Source organism: Hyla sarda, unplaced genomic scaffold (genome assembly GCF_029499605.1).
Source record: "Hyla sarda isolate aHylSar1 unplaced genomic scaffold, aHylSar1.hap1 scaffold_1282, whole genome shotgun sequence".
Taxonomy (NCBI): Eukaryota; Metazoa; Chordata; class Amphibia; order Anura; family Hylidae; genus Hyla; species Hyla sarda.
In genome coordinates this window covers 33461-57249 of record NW_026607905.1, presented here as the reverse complement: position 1 = coordinate 57249, position 23789 = coordinate 33461, and the positions used below count along the sequence as shown (strand labels likewise).

Genomic DNA, 23789 nt, shown 5'->3' with positions numbered 1-23789 from the left:
TTATGCAGATCTTTTTAATGTAAAACACATTGATGAATGTTTTATGAATGACTCGTTAAAGGAGATCACCAATTTTTTAGATCCTGTCTCACAGTCTTTTTTATTGCAGAATATTTCAGAGCAGGAGATTTTAGAGACCGTCAAGAGTTTTAAAACAGGTAAAGTGCCTGGGCCGGATGGTATACCCATTGAATTTTATGTTACTTTTTATGGTATTTTAAAAGAAGATTTGTTCTCCCTTTTTACGGAAGTCTTTAAGTCTAAAATCCTCCCAGGCTCATGGAAGAAGGGTGATGTCTCCCTGCTATTCAAAAAGGGAGACCGGTCGGAACTCAAAAACTGGAGACCAATCACCCTTCTGAACTGCGACTATAAAATAATGGCGAAACTGTGTGCTAACCGCTTAACCCCTTAAGGACATAGGGCGTATCCATACGCCCCCGTTTCCAAGTCCTTAAGGACCGAGGGCGTATGGATACGCCCTGAGCATTTCCGGCCCCCACCGCTAGCCGGAGGGGAGCCGGAGCCGGATGCCTGCTGAAATCGTTCAGCAGGCATCCCGGCATATCGCCCAGGGGGGTCATTATGTCCCCCCATGTCGGCGATTGCCGCAGATCGCTGGACAATTCAGTCCAGCGATCTGCGGCAGATTCCGGGTCAATCGGGTCTCCAGTGACCCGATGACCCGGAATTACTGGCTGATCGGGGCCGTCAGAGACGGCCCCGAACAGCCAGAGGCAGCAGGGGTGAGGTGGTACTGGTGCCACTTCACGATCGCCCTGATTCGTCGGCCGGATTACCGGCCGACCAATCAGGGCGCCTGCTGCGGGTGTCACTCCCGCAACCCGCTCCGCCCCTCTTCCGGAGGACGTGAGCGGGTGCGGGAAGACGACCCCCGGTGCTGGGGACCCCGATCCCCGGCGTCCATGTTGGGATCGGGGCCCCAGGAGCAGCGGCGGCAGCGGCGACGACGAGGGACTGACCTGTGCTGCTGGTTCGTTGGAGGTGAGTGACAGCCTCCTGCTGTTGCTTAGCAACAGCTCCCAGCATGCAACAAGGGCATGCTGGGAGCTGTAGTTATGCAACAGCAGGAGGCAGACCACCACAACTCCCAGCATGCCCTTATGGGCATGCTGGGACTTATAGTTTTGCAACAGCTGAAGGCACATTCTTTCTATGTAAAAGTGTACCTTCAGCTGTTGTGTAACTACAACTCCCAGCTTGCACAATCAGCTAAAGTGCATGCTGGGAGTTGTAGTGGTGCATCTGGTGGTTGCATAACTACAACTCCCAGCATGCCCGTTGGCTGTCGGTGACTGCTGAGAGTTGTAGTTTTGCAACAGCTGAAGGCACACTGAGTTAAGTAGTAAACCAGTGTGTCTCCAGCTGTTGCATAACTACAATCCCCAGCATCCCCAGCCAATGTAGTTTGCCTCCGGCTGTTGCATAACTACAAGACCCAGCATGCCCTTCCGCTGTCCGTACATGCTGGGGGTTGTAGCTTTTGCAACAGCTGAAGGCACACTGGTTGCAAAACACTGAGTTTGTTACCAAACTCGGTGTTTCACAACCTGTGTGTCTCCAGCTGTTGCAAAACTACAACTCCCAGCATGCACTGATAGACCGTACATGCTGGGAGTTGTAGTTTTGCAACAGCTGGATGTTTCCCCCCCCCCCAATGTGAATGTACAGGGTACACTCACATGGGCGGAGGATTACAGTAAGTATCCGGCTGCAAGTTTGAGCTGCGGCAAATTTTCTGTCGCAGCTCAAACTGCCAGCGAGAAACTACTGTGAACCCCCCGCCCATGCGACTGTACCCTAAAAACACTACACTACACTACCACACAATAAAATAAAAAGTAAAAAACACTACATATACACATACCCCTATACAACCCCCCTCCCCAATAAAAATGAAAAACGTCTGGTACGTCACTGTTTCCAAAACGGAGCCTCCAGCGGTTGCAAAACTACAACTCCCAGCATGCACTGATAGACCGTCCATGCTGGGAGTTGTAGTTTTGCAACAGCTGGATGTTCCCCCCTCCAATGTGAACGTACAGGGTACACTCACATGGGCGGAGGATTACAGTAAGTATCCGGCTGCAAGTTTGAGCTGCGTTAAAATTTCTGCCGCAGCTCAAACTGCCAGCGAGAAACTACTGTGAACCCCCGCTCGTGTGACTGTACCCTAAAAACACTACACTACACTACCACAAAATAAAATAAAAAGTAAAAAACACTACATATACACATACCCCTACACAGCCCCCCTCCCCTCCCCAATAAAAATGAAAAACGTCTGGTACGCTACTGTTTCCAGAACGGAGCCTCCAGCTGTTGCAAAACAACTACTCCCAGTATTGCCAGATAGCCACTGACTGTCCAGGCATGCTGGGAGTTTTACAACAGCTGGAGGCCCCCTGTTTGGGAATCACTGGCGTAGAATACCCCTATGTCCACCCCTATGCAATCCCTAATTTAGGCCTCAAATGCGCATGGCACTCTCACTTTGGAGCCCTGTCGTATTTCCAGGCAACAGTTTAGGGCCACATATGGGGTATCGCCGTACTCGGGAGAAATTGGGCTTCAAATTTTCTGGGGTATTTTTTGCTATTACCCTTTTTAAAAATGTAAAATTTTTGGGAAAACAAGCATTTTAGGTAAAAAAAAAAATTTTTTTTTTACGTATACAAAAGTCATAAAACACCTGTGGGGTATAAAGGTTCACTTAACCCCTTGTTACGTTCCCCGAGGGGTCTAGTTTCCAAAATGGTATGCCATGTGTTTTTTTTTTTGCTGTCCTGGCACCATAGGGGCTTCCTAAATGCGGCATGCCCCCAGAGCAAAATTTGCTTTCAAAAAGCCAAACGTGACTCCTTCTCTTCTGAGACCTGTAGTGCGCCAGCAGAGCACTTTTCACCCCCATATGGGGTGTTTTCTGAATCGGGAGAAATTGGGCTTCAAATTTTGGGGGGTGTTTTCTGCTATTACCCTTTTTAAAAATGTAAAAATTTTGGGAAACCAAGCATTTTAGGTAAAAAAAAATAAAAAATGTTCACATATGCAAAAGTCGTGAAACACCTGTAGGGTATTAAGGTTCACATTACCCCTTGTTACGTTCCCCGAGGGGTCTAGTTTCCAAAATGGTATGCCATGTGTTTTTTTTTTGCTGTTCTGGCACCATAGGGGCTTCCTAAATGCGGCATGCCCCCAGAGCAAAATTTGCTTTCAAAAAGCCAAATGTGACTCCTTCTCTTCTGAGACCTGTAATGCGCCAGCAGAGCACTTTTCACCCCCATATGGGGTGTTTTCTGAATCGGGAGAAATTGGGCTTCAAATTTTGGGGGGTGTTTTCTGCTATTACCCTTTTTAAAAATGTAAAAATTTTGGGAAACCAAGCATTTTAGGTAAAAAAAAATAAAAAATGTTCACATATGCAAAAGTCGTGAAACACCTGTAGGGTATTAAGGTTCACATTACCCCTTGTTACGTTCCCCGAGGGGTCTAGTTTCCAAAATGGTATGCCATGTGTTTTTTTTTTGCTGTTCTGGCACCATAGGGGCTTCCTAAATGCGACATGCCCCCAGAGCAAAATTTGCTTCAAAAAGCCAAATGTGACTCCTTCTCTTCTGAGACCTGTAGTGCGCCAGCAGAGCAATTTTCACCCCCATATGGGGTGTTTTCTGAATCGGGAGAAATTGGGTTTCAAATTTTGGGGGGTATTTTCTGCTATTACACTTTTTAAAAATGTAAAATTTTTGGGAAACCAAGCATTTTAGGTAAAAAATATATAATTTTTTTTACATATGCTAAAGTCGTGAAACACCTGTGGGGTATTAAGGTTCACTTTACCCCTTGTTACGTTCCCTGAGGAGTCTAGTTTCCAAAATGGTATGCCATGTGTGTTTTTTTGCTGTTCTGGCACCATAGGGGCTTCCTAAAGGTGACATGCCCCCCAAAAACCATTTGACGCTCCTTCCCTTCTGAGCCCTCTACTGCGCCCGCTGAACAATTAACATAGACATATGAGGTATGTGCTTACTCGAGAGAAATTGGGTTTCAAATACAAGTAAAAATTTTCTCCTTTTTACCCCTTTCAAAAATTCAAAAATTGGGTCTACAAGAAAATGCGAGTGTAAAAAATGAAGATTTTGAATTTTCTCCTTCACTTTGCTGCTATTCCTGTGAAACACCTAAAGGGTTAATACACTTACTGAATGTCATTTTGAATACTTTGGGGGGTGTAGTTTTTATAATGGGGTCTTTTATGGGGCATTTCTAATATGAAGGCCCTTCAAATCCACTTCAAACGTGAACTGGTCCATGAAAAATAGAGAGTTTGAAAATTTTGTGAAAAATTTCAAAATTGCTGCTGAACTTTGAAGCCCTCTGGTGTCTTCCAAAAGTAAAAACTCATAAATTTTATGATGCAGACATAAAGTAGACATATTGTATATGTGAACCCAAAAAAAATATATTTTGAATATCCATTTTCCTTACAAGCAGAGAGCTTCAAAGTTAGAAAAATGCAAAATTTTCATTTTTTTCATCAAATTTGGTGATTTTTCACCAAGAAAGGATGCAAGTTACCATAAAATTTTACCACTAAGTTAAAGTAGAATATGTCACGAAAAAACAATCTCGGAATCAGAATGATAACTAAAAGCATTCCAGAGTTATTAATGTTTAAAGTGACAGTGGTCAGAATTGCAAAAAACGCTCCGGTCCTTAAGGTGAAAAAGGGCTCGGTCCTTAAGGGGTTAAAGAACGTAATCCATAAAATAATTCATACAAACCAAGTCTGTGGGGTGCCTGGGAGGAGTTTATGGGAGAACCTAAACCTTTTAAAGGATGTAATTAGCGACACCAAATTAAGAAAAGGAAAGCTGGCGGTTTTATCCATAGATTTTGAAAAAGCTTTCGACAGGGTGTCACATTTTTATCTTTTTAAGGTTTTAGAGAAAATGGGTATACCTGATGGCTTTTTATTGTCTCTTAGAGCTTTTTATGATAACTGTACTAGTAAAATTTTAGTAAATGGTTTTAAGACACAGGGCGTGATTTTAAATTCCGGAGTGAAGCAGGGGTGTCCCTTGTCCCCACTACTCTTCATTTGCGCAATAGAGCCTCTTTTATGTACAATACGAAAGGATAAGCAGATCCATGGAGTCCCCCTGCCAGGAGGAGGGGGACTAGAGGCGAAGGTAGTGGGGTACATGGACGATGTTGCGGTGTTTTGCAGGGACACCCCATCGCTTCAGAAGACGCTAAAACAGATTCAATATTTTAATTGTGCCTCCGGTTTTAAAGTCAATTTTAACAAAAGTAACATTTTAAACATAGGCGGAATGCCTTTGTATGATGTGCCCGTCCCTGTGTCTGAGTCGGTGCAGATTTTAGGTGTCTCCTTTGACGAGTCTAATAATGGTTTTAATAGCTGGGACTTGGTGGCTCAAAAAATAAATAAGAAAATATGTATGTGGAACATGCGAGAACTTACAATGGAAGGGAAGGTTTTAATTACAAAAATGGTGCTTTTACCTATTTTATTGTATTTAAGTCTGGTTTTCCCACCCCCCGAAATGGTTCTAAAGAAAATAACAAAAGCTTGTTTTACTTTCTTTTGGAGTTCTAAGAGCGAAAAATTAAAGAGACAAATTGTGATAAAACCGAACTTCAGGGGCGGTAAGGATTTTCCAGATTTTAAAGCTTTCCTTTTAATAAAGTTTTTTAGCATGTGTTTTACTACTGTTTTTAAAGATAGCTACTGGTCTTATTTTGTTCGTTTTAATACTGGTTATTTTATGCGGAGGAACGGCTGGTTTTCTACAGTTTTAAGTTGCCCTTATTCTTTGAATTTACCCCCTCAATACATGATTTTAGGAAAAATTTTAAACTTATATAATTTTAAAGGTAAAAGTGTTCAGGATCTGTGCAATAGCAAAAAACTACTAAAGGAAATAAAAGAAACCAGTACCGTGACTCCCATCAAAAATTTTAACGAACAGAAGTGTATACAGATTTGGAAGATGTTGAGTATTAATTATCTTTTTAATTCACAGAAGGACCTGGCCTGGAGCTGCGCACACGAGTGTCTTCCATGCCGGGCATTCCAGCACCGAAGAGGATTATCCAACTCTGCAACCTGCCCGAGGGAGGGATGCCGACAAGAGGAGACCGTGCACCATCTAATATGGACTTGTTTTTACTCGCAGAAAATATGGACAAAGATACTCCCTCTGGTAAAAAGGATAACTGGACTAAAAGACTTAAATATTGCAGTGGTTTTTTATGGTTGCCTGGAATGCCCAACACGGACTCAAGAGACTATTGCATGGAAGATCATAAACTGTGTGAAGGCAGCTCTGTGGAAGGCCAGGAATATTTTATTGTTCAAGCATGAGGTTTTATCTGTGAAGGACATTTTATCTATCTGTTTTTATGAAATGTACCAGTACTATCTTTTAGACAAGAAGAGATTTCCGCTTTTATCTAGAAAATGGTTTTTAAAAGAATGGAATTCTATCTTGTAAAGCCACCAAGTGCCCATTTTATGTTTTAATATGTTGTAAATATGTTATTTATATGTAACTGTATTTATTGACATATTTAGACAACTTTGTTAACATTATTTAATTTTTAATAAAGTTGCCCCCGTAAGGGTAGTCAAGTTAAAAAAAAATAAAAATCTGTTCTTATCAGTTTAATATCTGATACGTCCCCTATCTGGGGACCATATATTAAATGGATTTTTGAGAACGGGGGCCGATTTCGAAGCTTGCTTCCGTCGCCCTATGCATTGACCCGATATGGCAGTATCTTCGGGTACAGTGCACCACCCCCTTACAGGGTTAAAAAGAAAGATTCCTACTTTCATTGCTACCTGCTTGCTGGCTAGCCAGCTAGCCAGCCCTGTGGGCCTTGCTGCTGCTGCAGCCAAAAAACAAAAGGTGGTGCTGCTGCTGCTTCTGCTTCTGCTTGTGTCTGGCCGCTGTTGGAGCGTCCAGGCACAGGACTTCTGCTGCTGCTGACTAAATGGCCTCCTTAATTGGATCATTTGAGTAGCCAGCACACCTGTGCAGGTAGGGCATGACATGATAGGCAGCTGCCTTGATAGCGGGTGGGTGCTGAATGTTCCTAATTGACAAAATAAGATTAATGCTTATGAAGAAATATAAAATCTCATCCCTTCCCCAATATCGCGCCACACCCCTACCCCTTAATTCCCTGGTTGAACTTGATGGACATATGTCTTTTTTCGACCGTACTAACTATGTAACTATGTAACATAACATGGGGGGGGGTCTCCTGGCTGTTCACACAGGTGTGTCATTGCTGTACATTGACCATGCATTGCTTCTGTGGTATTGCAAAGGCAAAGACAAATGCTTCCAGCCATCCATTGCACTAATGGATTGGTCATCAGCTGGCTGTCTATGTCCCGCATCAATATAGACCAAAGTACAGAGGGTTAGGCTATGCTATTGTGCACCTACCTGATGCATCAGAAGGTGCGAGGCCCTTGCTAAATTCTGTGCACAGACTTTGAGATCTATGCTTTAGACTGTATCTAAACCTGCTCCAACATGGACTGACATTCTGGCCTACTTTCAGCCGATGCGACTTGTCTGTCGCTGAACAGTCGCTTTTTATGTATTCAGCACCTATGTATAATGTTGTAAAAAGGCTCTAGAAGCTAAAGTCGCAGAAATGTCACACATATTTGGCCTGCAACTTTCTGTGCGACAAATTCAGAAAGGAAAAATCAGTATAAATCCTTAGAAAATTATCCCCCAGTGTCTCCATCTGCTGGCGGTATTGAATAAGCATTGCTGCACTGATGGGGTATGCATTAGACGAAAAAAAAGAAGAAAAAGAAGAATAATACGCCCAGAAAAGAGGCGAAAAGGAGAAAAACGTAAAAAAACGTGAAAAAAAAGTAAGAGGAAGAGAAGGGAAAAAAAGGTGGAAATGGGTTTAAAAGTGATTTCGGCGGAGAAATATATTATATATATATATATATATATATATATATATATTTATACGCGCACACACACACATATATATAAACGTATTCTCCGTTGAGATATTGCAGCCGCTGCTGTGTCCAGGCCCAGGAGCCTTAGCACTGTGCTGTGATGTCACTCAATACCACTGACATCACTAGGTGTAAACAACATCTCTCCTTTGCTGTGTATGTGACTATGGAGCTGTTTGGTGATGTCGTCTATTATGGCCTTCATAGAAGCAACAGGAGATTGTTGCATCCATCTAGAACCCTCAGAACTACAGTGCTATGATGTCACTCACTTCCACAGGCCTTGCAGAGTGTAAACAACAACAACCCAGCTTTGTTGTGTATGTAACCATAGGGATTTGTGATGTCACCTAGAACCTTCACAGCAGCGACAGCTTTATGAGGAGCATCAGCACTGCTCTGCCTGAGCAGAACCATCACCGCCATAGGTTGTCAAATAACCCGGATTTAACCCACACAGGTAAGTCCAATGGGGTGCAGGCATGTCCTCTATGCTTACAGCTTCCCGTGGGTGTTGGTTTGATACCGTTTGGGGACAGCCAAGGAGGCATCTGCAGGCAACAAAGGTAGGTGTGTGCTTGTGTGTGTGTTTCCTATGCAGATCCTAAGCCCAGTGTCACATGCAAGTAGGAGGAGTAAGAAGGGTTCCTGGCAAATCCGGGTTATGGATTGCATTTAAAAAGGCCCCGTGGGAGTGCAATGGGCCCCTGTCTTGCTGCTTAGCAATAATGGTATGGGTTTAGGTTCTGCTGTGTGTACTGGTGGTTGACTGCCCCCCAGCCCAGAGTGTGCATGGAAAATTGTCTGGCAGCCTCCCTGACAGCAAGCAGTGATAGTGCCCATGAAGGGGACCTTGTTGGGCCCGCCCCTTTCACGGTTATCGCTTCTCGGCCTTTTGGCTAAGATCAAGTGTAGTATCTGTTCTTATCAGTTTAATATCTGATACGTCCCCTATCTGGGGACCATATATTAAATGGATTTTTGAGAACGGGGGCCGATTTCGAAGCTTGCTTCCGTCGCCCTATGCATTGACCCGATATGGCAGTATCTTCGGGTACAGTGCACCACCCCCTTACAGGGTTAAAAAGAAAGATTCCTACTTTCATTGCTACCTGCTTGCTGGCTAGCCAGCTAGCCAGCCCTGTGGGCCTTGCTGCTGCAGCCAAAAAACAAAAGGTGGTGCTGCTGCTGCTGCTTCTGCTGCTTCTGCTTGTGTCTGGCCGCTGTTGGAGCGTCCAGGCACAGGACTTCTGCTGCTGCTGACTAAATGGCCTCCTTAATTGGATCATTTGAGTAGCCAGCACACCTGTGCAGGTAGGGCATGACATGATAGGCAGCTGCCTTGATAGCGGGTGGGTGCTGAATGTTCCTAATTGACAAAATAAGATTAATGCTTATGAAGAAATATAAAATCTCATCCCTTCCCCAATATCGCGCCACACCCCTACCCCTTAATTCCCTGGTTGAACTTGATGGACATATGTCTTTTTTCGACCGTACTAACTATGTAACTATGTAACATAACATGGGGGGGGGGGGTCTCCTGGCTGTTCACACAGGTGTGTCATTGCTGTACATTGACCATGCATTGCTTCTGTGGTATTGCAAAGGCAAAGACAAATGCTTCCAGCCATCCATTGCACTAATGGATTGGTCATCAGCTGGCTGTCTATGTCCCGCATCAATATAGACCAAAGTACAGAGGGTTAGGCTATGCTATTGTGCACCTACCTGATGCATCAGAAGGTGCGAGGCCCTTGCTAAATTCTGTGCACAGACTTTGAGATCTATGCTTTAGACTGTATCTAAACCTGCTCCAACATGGACTGACATTCTGGCCTACTTTCAGCCGATGCGACTTGTCTGTCGCTGAACAGTCGCTTTTTATGTATTCAGCACCTATGTATAATGTTGTAAAAAGGCTCTAGAAGCTAAAGTCGCAGAAATGTCACACATATTTGGCCTGCAACTTTCTGTGCGACAAATTCAGACAGGAAAAATCAGTATAAATCCTTAGAAAATTATCCCCCAGTGTCTCCATCTGCTGGCGGTATTGAATAAGCATTGCTGCACTGATGGGGTATGCATTAGACGAAAAAAAAGAAGAAAAAGAAGAATAATACGCCCAGAAAAGAGTCGAAAAGGAGAAAAACGTAAAAAAACTTGAAAAAAAAGTAAGAGGAAGAGAAGGGAAAAAAAGGTGGAAATGGGTTTAAAAGTGATTTCGGCGGAGAAATATATATATATATATATATATATATATATATATATATATATATATACGCGCACACACACACATATATATAAACGTATTCTCCGTTGAGATATTGCAGCCGCTGCTGTGTCCAGGCCCAGGAGCCTTAGCACTGTGCTGTGATGTCACTCAATACCACTGACATCACTAGGTGTAAACAACATCTCTCCTTTGCTGTGTATGTGACTATGGAGCTGTTTGGTGATGTCGTCTATTATGGCCTTCATAGAAGCAACAGGAGATTGTTGCATCCATCTAGAACCCTCAGAACTACAGTGCTATGATGTCACTCACTTCCACAGGCCTTGCAGAGTGTAAACAACAACAACCCAGCTTTGTTGTGTATGTAACCATAGGGATTTGTGATGTCACCTAGAACCTTCACAGCAGCGACAGCTTTATGAGGAGCATCAGCACTGCTCTGCCTGAGCAGAACCATCACCGCCATAGGTTGTCAAATAACCCGGATTTAACCCACACAGGTAAGTCCAATGGGGTGCAGGCATGTCCTCTATGCTTACAGCTTCCCGTGGGTGTTGGTTTGATACCGTTTGGGGACAGCCAAGGAGGCATCTGCAGGCAACAAAGGTAGGTGTGTGCTTGTGTGTGTGTTTCCTATGCAGATCCTAAGCCCAGTGTCACATGCAAGTAGGAGGAGTAAGAAGGGTTCCTGGCAAATCCGGGTTATGGATTGCATTTAAAAAGGCCCCGTGGGAGTGCAATGGGCCCCTGTCTTGCTGCTTAGCAATAATGGTATGGGTTTAGGTTCTGCTGTGTGTACTGGTGGTTGACTGCCCCCCAGCCCAGAGTGTGCATGGAAAATTGTCTGGCAGCCTCCCTGACAGCAAGCAGTGATAGTGCCCATGAAGGGGACCTTGTTGGGCCCGCCCCTTTCACGGTTATCGCTTCTCGGCCTTTTGGCTAAGATCAAGTGTAGTATCTGTTCTTATCAGTTTAATATCTGATACGTCCCCTATCTGGGGACCATATATTAAATGGATTTTTGAGAACGGGGGCCGATTTCGAAGCTTGCTTCCGTCGCCCTATGCATTGACCCGATATGGCAGTATCTTCGGGTACAGTGCACCACCCCCTTACAGGGTTAAAAAGAAAGATTCCTACTTTCATTGCTACCTGCTTGCTGGCTAGCCAGCTAGCCAGCCCTGTGGGCCTTGCTGCTGCTGCAGCCAAAAAACAAAAGGTGGTGCTGCTTCTGCTTCTGCTTGTGTCTGGCCGCTGTTGGAGCGTCCAGGCACAGGACTTCTGCTGCTGCTGACTAAATGGCCTCCTTAATTGGATCATTTGAGTAGCCAGCACACCTGTGCAGGTAGGGCATGACATGATAGGCAGCTGCCTTGATAGCGGGTGGGTGCTGAATGTTCCTAATTGACAAAATAAGATTAATGCTTATGAAGAAATATAAAATCTCATCCCTTCCCCAATATCGCGCCACACCCCTACCCCTTAATTCCCTGGTTGAACTTGATGGACATATGTCTTTTTTCGACCGTACTAACTATGTAACTATGTAACATAACATGGGGGGGGGGTCTCCTGGCTGTTCCCACAGGTGTGTCATTGCTGTACATTGACCATGCATTGCTTCTGTGGTATTGCAAAGGCAAAGACAAATGCTTCCAGCCATCCATTGCACTAATGGATTGGTCATCAGCTGGCTGTCTATGTCCCGCATCAATATAGACCAAAGTACAGAGGGTTAGGCTATGCTATTGTGCACCTACCTGATGCATCAGAAGGTGCGAGGCCCTTGCTAAATTCTGTGCACAGACTTTGAGATCTATGCTTTAGACTGTATCTAAACCTGCTCCAACATGGACTGACATTCTGGCCTACTTTCAGCCGATGCGACTTGTCTGTCGCTGAACAGTCGCTTTTTATGTATTCAGCACCTATGTATAATGTTGTAAAAAGGCTCTAGAAGCTAAAGTCGCAGAAATGTCACACATATTTGGCCTGCAACTTTCTGTGCGACAAATTCAGACAGGAAAAATCAGTATAAATCCTTAGAAAATTATCCCCCAGTGTCTCCATCTGCTGGCGGTATTGAATAAGCATTGCTGCACTGATGGGGTATGCATTAGACGAAAAAAAAGAAGAAAAAGAAGAATAATACGCCGAGAAAAGAGGCGAAAAGGAGAAAAACGTAAAAAAACGTGAAAAAAAAGTAAGAGGAAGAGAAGGGAAAAAAAGGTGGAAATGGGTTTAAAAGTGATTTCGGCGGAGAAATATATATATATATATATATATATATATATATATATATATATATATACATATATATATATATATATATATATATACGCGCACACACACACATATATATAAACGTATTCTCCGTTGAGATATTGCAGCCGCTGCTGTGTCCAGGCCCAGGAGCCTTAGCACTGTGCTGTGATGTCACTCAATACCACTGACATCACTAGGTGTAAACAACATCTCTCCTTTGCTGTGTATGTGACTATGGAGCTGTTTGGTGATGTCGTCTATTATGGCCTTCATAGAAGCAACAGGAGATTGTTGCATCCATCTAGAACCCTCAGAACTACAGTGCTATGATGTCACTCACTTCCACAGGCCTTGCAGAGTGTAAACAACAACAACCCAGCTTTGTTGTGTATGTAACCATAGGGATTTGTGATGTCACCTAGAACCTTCACAGCAGCGACAGCTTTATGAGGAGCATCAGCACTGCTCTGCCTGAGCAGAACCATCACCGCCATAGGTTGTCAAATAACCCGGATTTAACCCACACAGGTAAGTCCAATGGGGTGCAGGCATGTCCTCTATGCTTACAGCTTCCCGTGGGTGTTGGTTTGATACCGTTTGGGGACAGCCAAGGAGGCATCTGCAGGCAACAAAGGTAGGTGTGTGCTTGTGTGTGTGTTTCCTATGCAGATCCTAAGCCCAGTGTCACATGCAAGTAGGAGGAGTAAGAAGGGTTCCTGGCAAATCCGGGTTATGGATTGCATTTAAAAAGGCCCCGTGGGAGTGCAATGGGCCCCTGTCTTGCTGCTTAGCAATAATGGTATGGGTTTAGGTTCTGCTGTGTGTACTGGTGGTTGACTGCCCCCCAGCCCAGAGTGTGCATGGAAAATTGTCTGGCAGCCTCCCTGACAGCAAGCAGTGATAGTGCCCATGAAGGGGACCTTGTTGGGCCTGCCCCTTTCACGGTTATCGCTTCTCGGCCTTTTGGCTAAGATCAAGTGTAGTATCTGTTCTTATCAGTTTAATATCTGATACGTCCCCTATCTGGGGACCATATATTAAATGGATTTTTGAGAACGGGGGCCGATTTCGAAGCTTGCTTCCGTCGCCCTATGCATTGACCCGATATGGCAGTATCTTCGGGTACAGTGCACCACCCCCTTACAGGGTTAAAAAGAAAGATTCCTACTTTCATTGCTACCTGCTTGCTGGCTAGCCAGCTAGCCAGCCCTGTGGGCCTTGCTGCTGCTGCAGCCAAAAAACAAAAGGTGGTGCTGCTGCTGCTTCTGCTTCTGCTTGTGTCTGGCCGCTGTTGGAGCGTCCAGGCACAGGACTTCTGCTGCTGCTGACTAAATGGCCTCCTTAATTGGATCATTTGAGTAGCCAGCACACCTGTGCAGGTAGGGCATGACATGATAGGCAGCTGCCTTGATAGCGGGTGGGTGCTGAATGTTCCTAATTGACAAAATAAGATTAATGCTTATGAAGAAATATAAAATCTCATCCCTTCCCCAATATCGCGCCACACCCCTACCCCTTAATTCCCTGGTTGAACTTGATGGACATATGTCTTTTTTCGACCGTACTAACTATGTAACTATGTAACATAACATGGGGGGGGGGGTCTCCTGGCTGTTCCCACAGGTGTGTCATTGCTGTACATTGACCATGCATTGCTTCTGTGGTATTGCAAAGGCAAAGACAAATGCTTCCAGCCATCCATTGCACTAATGGATTGGTCATCAGCTGGCTGTCTATGTCCCGCATCAATATAGACCAAAGTACAGAGGGTTAGGCTATGCTATTGTGCACCTACCTGATGCATCAGAAGGTGCGAGGCCCTTGCTAAATTCTGTGCACAGACTTTGAGATCTATGCTTTAGACTGTATCTAAACCTGCTCCAACATGGACTGACATTCTGGCCTACTTTCAGCCGATGCGACTTGTCTGTCGCTGAACAGTCGCTTTTTATGTATTCAGCACCTATGTATAATGTTGTAAAAAGGCTCTAGAAGCTAAAGTCGCAGAAATGTCACACATATTTGGCCTGCAACTTTCTGTGCGACAAATTCAGACAGGAAAAATCAGTATAAATCCTTAGAAAATTATCCCCCAGTGTCTCCATCTGCTGGCGGTATTGAATAAGCATTGCTGCACTGATGGGGTATGCATTAGACGAAAAAAAAGAAGAAAAAGAAGAATAATACGCCCAGAAAAGAGGCGAAAAGGAGAAAAACGTAAAAAAACGTGAAAAAAAAGTAAGAGGAAGAGAAGGGAAAAAAAGGTGGAAATGGGTTTAAAAGTGATTTCGGCGGAGAAATATATATATATATATATATATATATATATATATATATATACATATATATATATATATATATATATATATACGCGCACACACACACACATATATAAACGTATTCTCCGTTGAGATATTGCAGCCGCTGCTGTGTCCAGGCCCAGGAGCCTTAGCACTGTGCTGTGATGTCACTCAATACCACTGACATCACTAGGTGTAAACAACATCTCTCCTTTGCTGTGTATGTGACTATGGAGCTGTTTGGTGATGTCGTCTATTATGGCCTTCATAGAAGCAACAGGAGATTGTTGCATCCATCTAGAACCCTCAGAACTACAGTGCTATGATGTCACTCACTTCCACAGGCCTTGCAGAGTGTAAACAACAACAACCCAGCTTTGTTGTGTATGTAACCATAGGGATTTGTGATGTCACCTAGAACCTTCACAGCAGCGACAGCTTTATGAGGAGCATCAGCACTGCTCTGCCTGAGCAGAACCATCACCGCCATAGGTTGTCAAATAACCCGGATTTAACCCACACAGGTAAGTCCAATGGGGTGCAGGCATGTCCTCTATGCTTACAGCTTCCCGTGGGTGTTGGTTTGATACCGTTTGGGGACAGCCAAGGAGGCATCTGCAGGCAACAAAGGTAGGTGTGTGCTTGTGTGTGTGTTTCCTATGCAGATCCTAAGCCCAGTGTCACATGCAAGTAGGAGGAGTAAGAAGGGTTCCTGGCAAATCCGGGTTATGGATTGCATTTAAAAAGGCCCCGTGGGAGTGCAATGGGCCCCTGTCTTGCTGCTTAGCAATAATGGTATGGGTTTAGGTTCTGCTGTGTGTACTGGTGGTTGACTGCCCCCCAGCCCAGAGTGTGCATGGAAAATTGTCTGGCAGCCTCCCTGACAGCAAGCAGTGATAGTGCCCATGAAGGGGACCTTGTTGGGCCCGCCCCTTTCACGGTTATCGCTTCTCGGCCTTTTGGCTAAGATCAAGTGTAGTATCTGTTCTTATCAGTTTAATATCTGATACGTCCCCTATCTGGGGACCATATATTAAATGGATTTTTGAGAACGGGGGCCGATTTCGAAGCTTGCTTCCGTCGCCCTATGCATTGACCCGATATGGCAGTATCTTCGGGTACAGTGCACCACCCCCTTACAGGGTTAAAAAGAAAGATTCCTACTTTCATTGCTACCTGCTTGCTGGCTAGCCAGCTAGCCAGCCCTGTGGGCCTTGCTGCTGCTGCAGCCAAAAAACAAAAGGTGGTGCTGCTGCTGCTTCTGCTTCTGCTTGTGTCTGGCCGCTGTTGGAGCGTCCAGGCACAGGACTTCTGCTGCTGCTGACTAAATGGCCTCCTTAATTGGATCATTTGAGTAGCCAGCACACCTGTGCAGGTAGGGCATGACATGATAGGCAGCTGCCTTGATAGCGGGTGGGTGCTGAATGTTCCTAATTGACAAAATAAGATTAATGCTTATGAAGAAATATAAAATCTCATCCCTTCCCCAATATCGCGCCACACCCCTACCCCTTAATTCCCTGGTTGAACTTGATGGACATATGTCTTTTTTCGACCGTACTAACTATGTAACTATGTAACATAACATGGGGGGGGGGGGTCTCCTGGCTGTTCACACAGGTGTGTCATTGCTGTACATTGACCATGCATTGCTTCTGTGGTATTGCAAAGGCAAAGACAAATGCTTCCAGCCATCCATTGCACTAATGGATTGGTCATCAGCTGGCTGTCTATGTCCCGCATCAATATAGACCAAAGTACAGAGGGTTAGGCTATGCTATTGTGCACCTACCTGATGCATCAGAAGGTGCGAGGCCCTTGCTAAATTCTGTGCACAGACTTTGAGATCTATGCTTTAGACTGTATCTAAACCTGCTCCAACATGGACTGACATTCTGGCCTACTTTCAGCCGATGCGACTTGTCTGTCGCTGAACAGTCGCTTTTTATGTATTCAGCACCTATGTATAATGTTGTAAAAAGGCTCTAGAAGCTAAAGTCGCAGAAATGTCACACATATTTGGCCTGCAACTTTCTGTGCGACAAATTCAGACAGGAAAAATCAGTATAAATCCTTAGAAAATTATCCCCCAGTGTCTCCATCTGCTGGCGGTATTGAATAAGCATTGCTGCACTGATGGGGTATGCATTAGACGAAAAAAAAGAAGAAAAAGAAGAATAATACGCCCAGAAAAGAGGCGAAAAGGAGAAAAACGTAAAAAAACGTGAAAAAAAAGTAAGAGGAAGAGAAGGGAAAAAAAGGTGGAAATGGGTTTAAAAGTGATTTCGGCGGAGAAATATATATATATATATATATATATATATATATATATATATATATATATATATACGCGCACACACACACATATATATAAACGTATTCTCCGTTGAGATATTGCAGCCGCTGCTGTGTCCAGGCCCAGGAGCCTTAGCACTGTGCTGTGATGTCACTCAATACCACTGACATCACTAGGTGTAAACAACATCTCTCCTTTGCTGTGTATGTGACTATGGAGCTGTTTGGTGATGTCGTCTATTATGGCCTTCATAGAAGCAACAGGAGATTGTTGCATCCATCTAGAACCCTCAGAACTACAGTGCTATGATGTCACTCACTTCCACAGGCCTTGCAGAGTGTAAACAACAACAACCCAGCTTTGTTGTGTATGTAACCATAGGGATTTGTGATGTCACCTAGAACCTTCACAGCAGCGACAGCTTTATGAGGAGCATCAGCACTGCTCTGCCTGAGCAGAACCATCACCGCCATAGGTTGTCAAATAACCCGGATTTAACCCACACAGGTAAGTCCAATGGGGTGCAGGCATGTCCTCTATGCTTACAGCTTCCCGTGGGTGTTGGTTTGATACCGTTTGGGGACAGCCAAGGAGGCATCTGCAGGCAACAAAGGTAGGTGTGTGCTTGTGTGTGTGTTTCCTATGCAGATCCTAAGCCCAGTGTCACATGCAAGTAGGAGGAGTAAGAAGGGTTCCTGGCAAATCCGGGTTATGGATTGCATTTAAAAAGGCCCCGTGGGAGTGCAATGGGCCCCTGTCTTGCTGCTTAGCAATAATGGTATGGGTTTAGGTTCTGCTGTGTGTACTGGTGGTTGACTGCCCCCCAGCCCAGAGTGTGCATGGAAAATTGTCTGGCAGCCTCCCTGACAGCAAGCAGTGATAGTGCCCATGAAGGGGACCTTGTTGGGCCCGCCCCTTTCACGGTTATCGCTTCTCGGCCTTTTGGCTAAGATCAAGTGTAGTAATACAGGAGATCTGGTCAGAAGGTACTCGGGTACCCCTCTCCTCGGCCTTGTGGGATCGCCCAGGTTTATTGCCTGGGCTTCACCCACTTGTTGCTATTGGGGAGAGGGCTTAGTCCCAGGGTAACGGGTTGCGATCGCCTCTCAAAGCCTTCGGGTGGAGAGAGGTTTGAGCGAATTTGCTGGTTGGTTGGAGCGGAGAGAACCAGACCAAAACACGAATGAACCATGGATGAAGATCTAGATCCTGGTTCGGTACCGGCTTATGCCCGGATTAAACACACTGTGCGGGTCATTCTCACAGGTGATGCGGCGGATGCACGTGGCATGAGGTTCGTGATAGAGGACGTGCTCGACAAGATTCTTAATGTTCGTAAGCGAGAGATTTTGGCCATCCAGGATTACCCTAAGCGGAGGATCTACGACTGCACTTTCATAGGGGAAGGCGTATTCTTAGATGCAGTAATGAAAATTCCAAAGCAAGATGATCCGAGGCTTAAGGGTATCCAAATTGTCGAGCACGTCCTAGATGAAACCAAGTTGATTGTCGTGAAGATGTACTCCCCTTTTGTAAATCAGAGAGAGATCGATGGGTTCCTGGCAGCCTACTTTAAAAAGGTGGAGTTCAGAGGAAAAATCATGAACGACTGTGGTGTCTGGACCTCAAAATGGCGATATCAAGTCACGTGCAACAAAGACCCCACCCTCCCAGGGGGGATACTATTACCGCCTGCTCGTTTTAAATTAAACAATGTGTGTGGCGACCTCTTTTTTGCGGGAATGCCAAACTTCTGCAGAAGGTGCCAACGTTATGGGCACATAAAGGAAAATTGTGAAAGTTCCTGTAAGAAATGTGGAAGCATGCAACATGAAACAGAAAAATGTGATAAGGGTTTGAGATGTAATTTTTGCCGTCACTTTGGTCACGTGTATGCTTTCTGTCCCCACAGACCAAAAAAAACCACAGAACAGCAAGGGCAACCCAAGAGAGACGTCCGGAGACCAGCCTGGGGAAAAGCCAGAGAGGAGGAGCACCCCCCACAAGAAGAGGTAAGCTGTGAGATGGAGACCACGGCCCCCCCAAAAGAACCCCAGGAGAAAGAGGCACAGGTGGAAAGGGGGACCCCAAATGAGAGGAGGCCGGGGAAGAGAAATGCGAGAGGGGATCGGGCAGATACCTCAGAGAAGGTGGAAGAGCGAGAGGTGCCCGATTCCACCCCGGAAGGTCCTCCTGCTCGGGGTCCCCCTGAGTGTGAAAACCCGGACGGAGTAGCAAAGGTGAAAAGACGAAGGGGCTCCAAAGGGCGTCCGGACTCGGAGGTGGTCCAGGAGGAGCAGATGGAAGTTCCTGTCGTGACGGGGGCTCCAAGTGAAGCTCCTCCACAGGTCCCAGCGGTGGATACCCCTCCTCCTCCCAGCCAGGAGGAGGTTTCAGGGGTGACCATCTCCGAGGTCCCGGAAATGGACCTAAGTACGCACCCGACCCCTATGGAGGGGCAAGAGGTGGACGCCGAAAAAGAGAATGGAGCCCAGAAGCTGTTCTTACCAATGTACTCTGTCTATACACCTGTGGTCTTGGAAGAGGGGGGCTGCTCGAGCGAGGGTGGTTCCTCTCCGGCTTCCTCTATGTGTACGGTAGAGTCAGAGGTGGGGGGTAACGAGAGCTCCAGTGCGCAATCTGGTTTTTAGTTTGTTATCTGAGCCTCCCTTTTTTTTACATCTCCAATGGCTGAGTTGTCCGGATTGTCTATGAATGTAAGAAGTATAAGTTCACGAGCGAAACGGGTTGCCCTTTTTAACTACTTGTCTATTTTTGCTGCTTCTGTGGTTTTCCTGCAGGAGTGCGGCATCCCGCATAGTTTAAATTATGAAAAGTATAAAAAAGATTGGGTACACGGTCCATCAGTCTGGTCTGGATCTAACGAATCCAGATCAGCAGGGGTCGCCATACTTTTTAAAGGAAATGCTTTTATTGATTTTATTCATGAGATTTTACCAGGCAGAATTTTATTGGTTAAAGCTTTTATTGATGGTATTAAATGGCAGTTTTTAAATTTTTATGGTTCACCCAATAAAAATGATAGAGCACGGATGTTAGAGATTTTACCCCTTTTTATCAATGATTCTGAACCTCTTATTTTAGCAGGTGATTTTAATTGTATTTTAAGGGGGGAGCACCGTTTTACCAATTCAGTAAGTAGAAACTATGATAAAACATCTTCTATGTTAAAAAATATGATTATTGATTTTAGACTTACTGATGTTTTTAAGAAATGCAATAGTATTTTACCAGAAAGAGACGGTGTGACCTGGAGCAACGCAAACTGCAGCTCCAGGATCGATTTTATCTTCTGTTCTTATCAAGTACTGCCTTTTAAGTGTGATGTTTTAACCAATGTTTTTTCTGATCACAAACTTTTATCTTTTAAGGTGAAGAGTGATTTTAGAAAAAAGACTGGGAGGAATGCCTGGAAGATGAATGTATCCCTTTTAGAAGATCCGCAGGTTTTATCCGATTTTATCAACTTCTACAAGGACTGCAGACGGGTAAGAGATCCTAACACTCCCATCAGTATATGGTGGGAGAAAATGAAAATAAAAATAAAAGAGTTTTTTATTAGAGTAGGGATCTCTAGAGCTAAAGAGAAGCGTGAGTTTTACTCCCTTCTAAATACCCGTCTGCAAACCCTGTACAAATTCAGAGACAATGGTATAGAGGTTTATAGAGAAATTACTGACTTAAAAAAAGAAATAAAACTGTGCCTGGAGCAGAAGGGAAAAGAGATAATTTTCAGATCCAAAATAAAGCACCTTGAAGAGAACGAGACCTGCTCCAGGTACTTTTTTAAGAAAGTAACGGATAAAAAGGTTTTAATTGATAATATACAAGGAGAAAAAGATGTACAGGGTATTTTAAAAAGGGTACATTCATTTTATGCGGATCTTTTTAATACAAAAAATATTGATATTGATTTTATGAATGACTCATTGAAGGAGATTACCAATGTTTTAGACCCTGTGTCCCAGTCTCTTTTACAGAGGGAGATCTCGGAACAGGAGGTTTTAGAGACGATCAGGAGTTTTAAATCCGGTAAGGTGCCTGGTCCTGACGGTATACCCATTGAGTTTTATGTCATTTTTTATGGTGTTTTAAAAGATGACCTTTTTTCCCTTTTTACAGAAGTATTTAAAACAAAAGCCCTCCCAGGTTCATGGAGGAAGGGTGATGTCTCCCTGCTGTTCAAAAAGGGAGACCGGTCAGATCTAAAGAACTGGAGACCAATCACCCTCCTCAACTGTGACTACAAAGTGATGGCAAAACTGTGCGCAAATAGATTAAAAAGTGTAATAGAGAAAATAATCCATTCAAATCAGGTCTGTGGGGTGCCTGGGAGGAGCATATGGGAAAATCTTAACCTTTTAAAAGATGTGATTAGTGACCAAAATCTAGAAATGGAAAACTAGCCATTTTATCCTTAGACTTCGAGAAGGCTTTTGACAGAGTGTCACATTTTTATCTTTTTAAGGTTTTAGAGAAAATGGGTATACCTGAAGGCTTTTTATTGTCTCTTAAGGCCTTTTATAAAAACTGCACAAGCAAGATTTTAGTTAACGGTTTTAAGACACAGGATGTGATTTTAAATTCCGGAGTGAAGCAGGGGTGTCCTTTGTCCCCACTACTTTTCATATGTGCGCTTGAGCCTCTACTATGCACCTTGAGGAGAGATAAGCAAATAAGAGGGGTCCCCCTGCCGGGAGGAGGGGGACTAGAGGCTAAAGTAGTGGGGTACATGGACGATGTGGCAGTGCTTGGAAGGGACACCCCATCGCTTCAAAAAGCCCTAAAGCAAGTTGAATTTTTTTGTTGTGCCTCCGGTTTTAAGGTAAATTTTAATAAAAGCAGTGTTTTAAATATAGGAGGACTGTTTTTAAGGGATTTACCCATTCCTGTGTCTGAGTCTGTGCAGATTTTAGGGGTCTCCTTCAGTGAGTCAAACAATGGTTTTAATAGCTGGGACTTGGTGGCTCAAAAAATAAACACAAAAATTTGTATGTGGAACATGAGAAAGCTAACGATGGAGGGGAAGGTTTTAGTTACAAGGATGGTGATTTTACCCATTTTATTGTATCTTGGCATGGTCTTTCCACCCCCCGAAATTATTTTAAATAAAATTATTAAAGCATGTTTTACCTTTTTATGGAGCTCCAAGAGTGAAAAATTGAGAAGAGAGATCGTCATGATGCCAAAAGGTATGGGTGGAAAGGACTTCCCCGACATCAGGGCGTTCCTTTTTACCAAGTTTTTTTAGCATGTGTGTTAGCACACTTTTTAAGGATAGTTACTGGTCATATTTTATCCGTTTTAATACAGGTTTTTTTATGAGGAGGAATGGGTGGTTTAAAACTGTTTTAAGCTGTCCTTATGCTTTTAATCTTCCCCAACAATACAAGATTTTAGAGAAAATTTTCAACTTGTACAACTTTAACGGAAAAAGTATTAATGAAGTAACTAATAGCAAAAAAATGTTAAAATATATTAAAGAAAGTGGTTTTATTGCCCCTGTGAATAATTTTAATGAAGAGAAATGCATGAAAATATGGAAGATGGCAAATATGATTTATCTTTTTAATTCACAGAAAGATCTGGCCTGGAGCTGCATACACGAGTGTCTTCCATGCCGGGCATTCCAGCACCGAAGAAGGATGGCCAACACTGCAGTATGCCCGAGGGAGGGCTGCCAGGAACCCGAGACCGTGTACCACCTTTTCTGGACTTGTTTTTATGCAAAAAGGATATGGACTAAAATACTCCCTCTGGTGAAGAAGATAACAGAAATAAAAGACTTAAACTCTGCAGCTGTTTTTTATGGATGTCTGGAATGCCCAATACGGACTCAAGAGACAATGGCATGGAAGATCATAAACTGTGTTAAAGCAGCTCTATGGAATGCCAGAAACATTTTACTTTTTAAACATGAGATTTTATCTGTGAATGATGTTTTAGCTCTTTGTTTTAGTGATATGTACCAGTACTTTTTATTAGACAAGAAATATTATCCTTTATTAGCTAGAAAATGGTATTTTAATGAATGGAACGCCCTTTTGTAAAGCCACCAAGTGCCCATTTTAAGTGTATTATGATTGTATTTATGGGAACTTTTATTGTTATATGTGATTTTATTATCAAAATTTGTTTTTATTGAAAAAAATTATATTTATAAATCGTAATGCACTTTGTTAAATGTTATGAATTCTAAATAAAAAGATACCCCTCAGGGGTAGCCAAGTTAAAAAAAAAATCTGTTCTTATCAGTTTAATATCTGATACGTCCCCTATCTGGGGACCATATATTAAATGGATTTTTGAGAACGGGGGCCGATTTCGAAGCTTGCTTCCGTCGCCCTATGCATTGACCCGATATGGCAGTATCTTCGGGTACAGTGCACCACCCCCTTACAGGGTTAAAAAGAAAGATTCCTACTTTCATTGCTACCTGCTTGCTGGCTAGCCAGCTAGCCAGCCCTGTGGGCCTTGCTGCTGCTGCAGCCAAAAAACAAAAGGTGGTGCTGCTGCTGCTTCTGCTTCTGCTTGTGTCTGGCCGCTGTTGGAGCGTCCAGGCACAGGACTTCTGCTGCTGCTGACTAAATGGCCTCCTTAATTGGATCATTTGAGTAGCCAGCACAC

General features: G+C 44.0%; 5 non-coding genes and 2 pseudogenes across 5 annotated transcripts; all 7 read left to right on the top strand.

Moving 5' to 3' along the window:
* Nucleotides 1-6638: 6638 nt before the first annotated feature.
* On the top strand, nucleotides 6639-6847 carry LOC130304563 (U2 spliceosomal RNA; annotated as a pseudogene).
* Nucleotides 6848-8923: 2076 nt separating this feature from the next.
* Nucleotides 8924-9114, top strand: LOC130304548 (U2 spliceosomal RNA). Its single transcript, XR_008854302.1, has one exon. It is a non-coding gene; the product is annotated as a U2 spliceosomal RNA (small nuclear RNA).
* A 2085-nt stretch (nucleotides 9115-11199) lies between these two features.
* Nucleotides 11200-11390, top strand: LOC130304547 (U2 spliceosomal RNA). The gene has a single exon (XR_008854301.1). It is a non-coding gene; the product is annotated as a U2 spliceosomal RNA (small nuclear RNA).
* Nucleotides 11391-13492: 2102 nt separating this feature from the next.
* LOC130304546 (U2 spliceosomal RNA) lies at nucleotides 13493-13683 on the top strand. Its single transcript, XR_008854300.1, has one exon. It is a non-coding gene; the product is annotated as a U2 spliceosomal RNA (small nuclear RNA).
* A 2105-nt stretch (nucleotides 13684-15788) lies between these two features.
* LOC130304545 (U2 spliceosomal RNA) lies at nucleotides 15789-15979 on the top strand. The gene has a single exon (XR_008854299.1). It is a non-coding gene; the product is annotated as a U2 spliceosomal RNA (small nuclear RNA).
* A 2088-nt stretch (nucleotides 15980-18067) lies between these two features.
* Nucleotides 18068-18200, top strand: LOC130304573 (U2 spliceosomal RNA; annotated as a pseudogene).
* A 5169-nt stretch (nucleotides 18201-23369) lies between these two features.
* LOC130304564 (U2 spliceosomal RNA) lies at nucleotides 23370-23556 on the top strand. Its single transcript, XR_008854315.1, has one exon. It is a non-coding gene; the product is annotated as a U2 spliceosomal RNA (small nuclear RNA).
* Nucleotides 23557-23789: the final 233 nt, after the last annotated feature.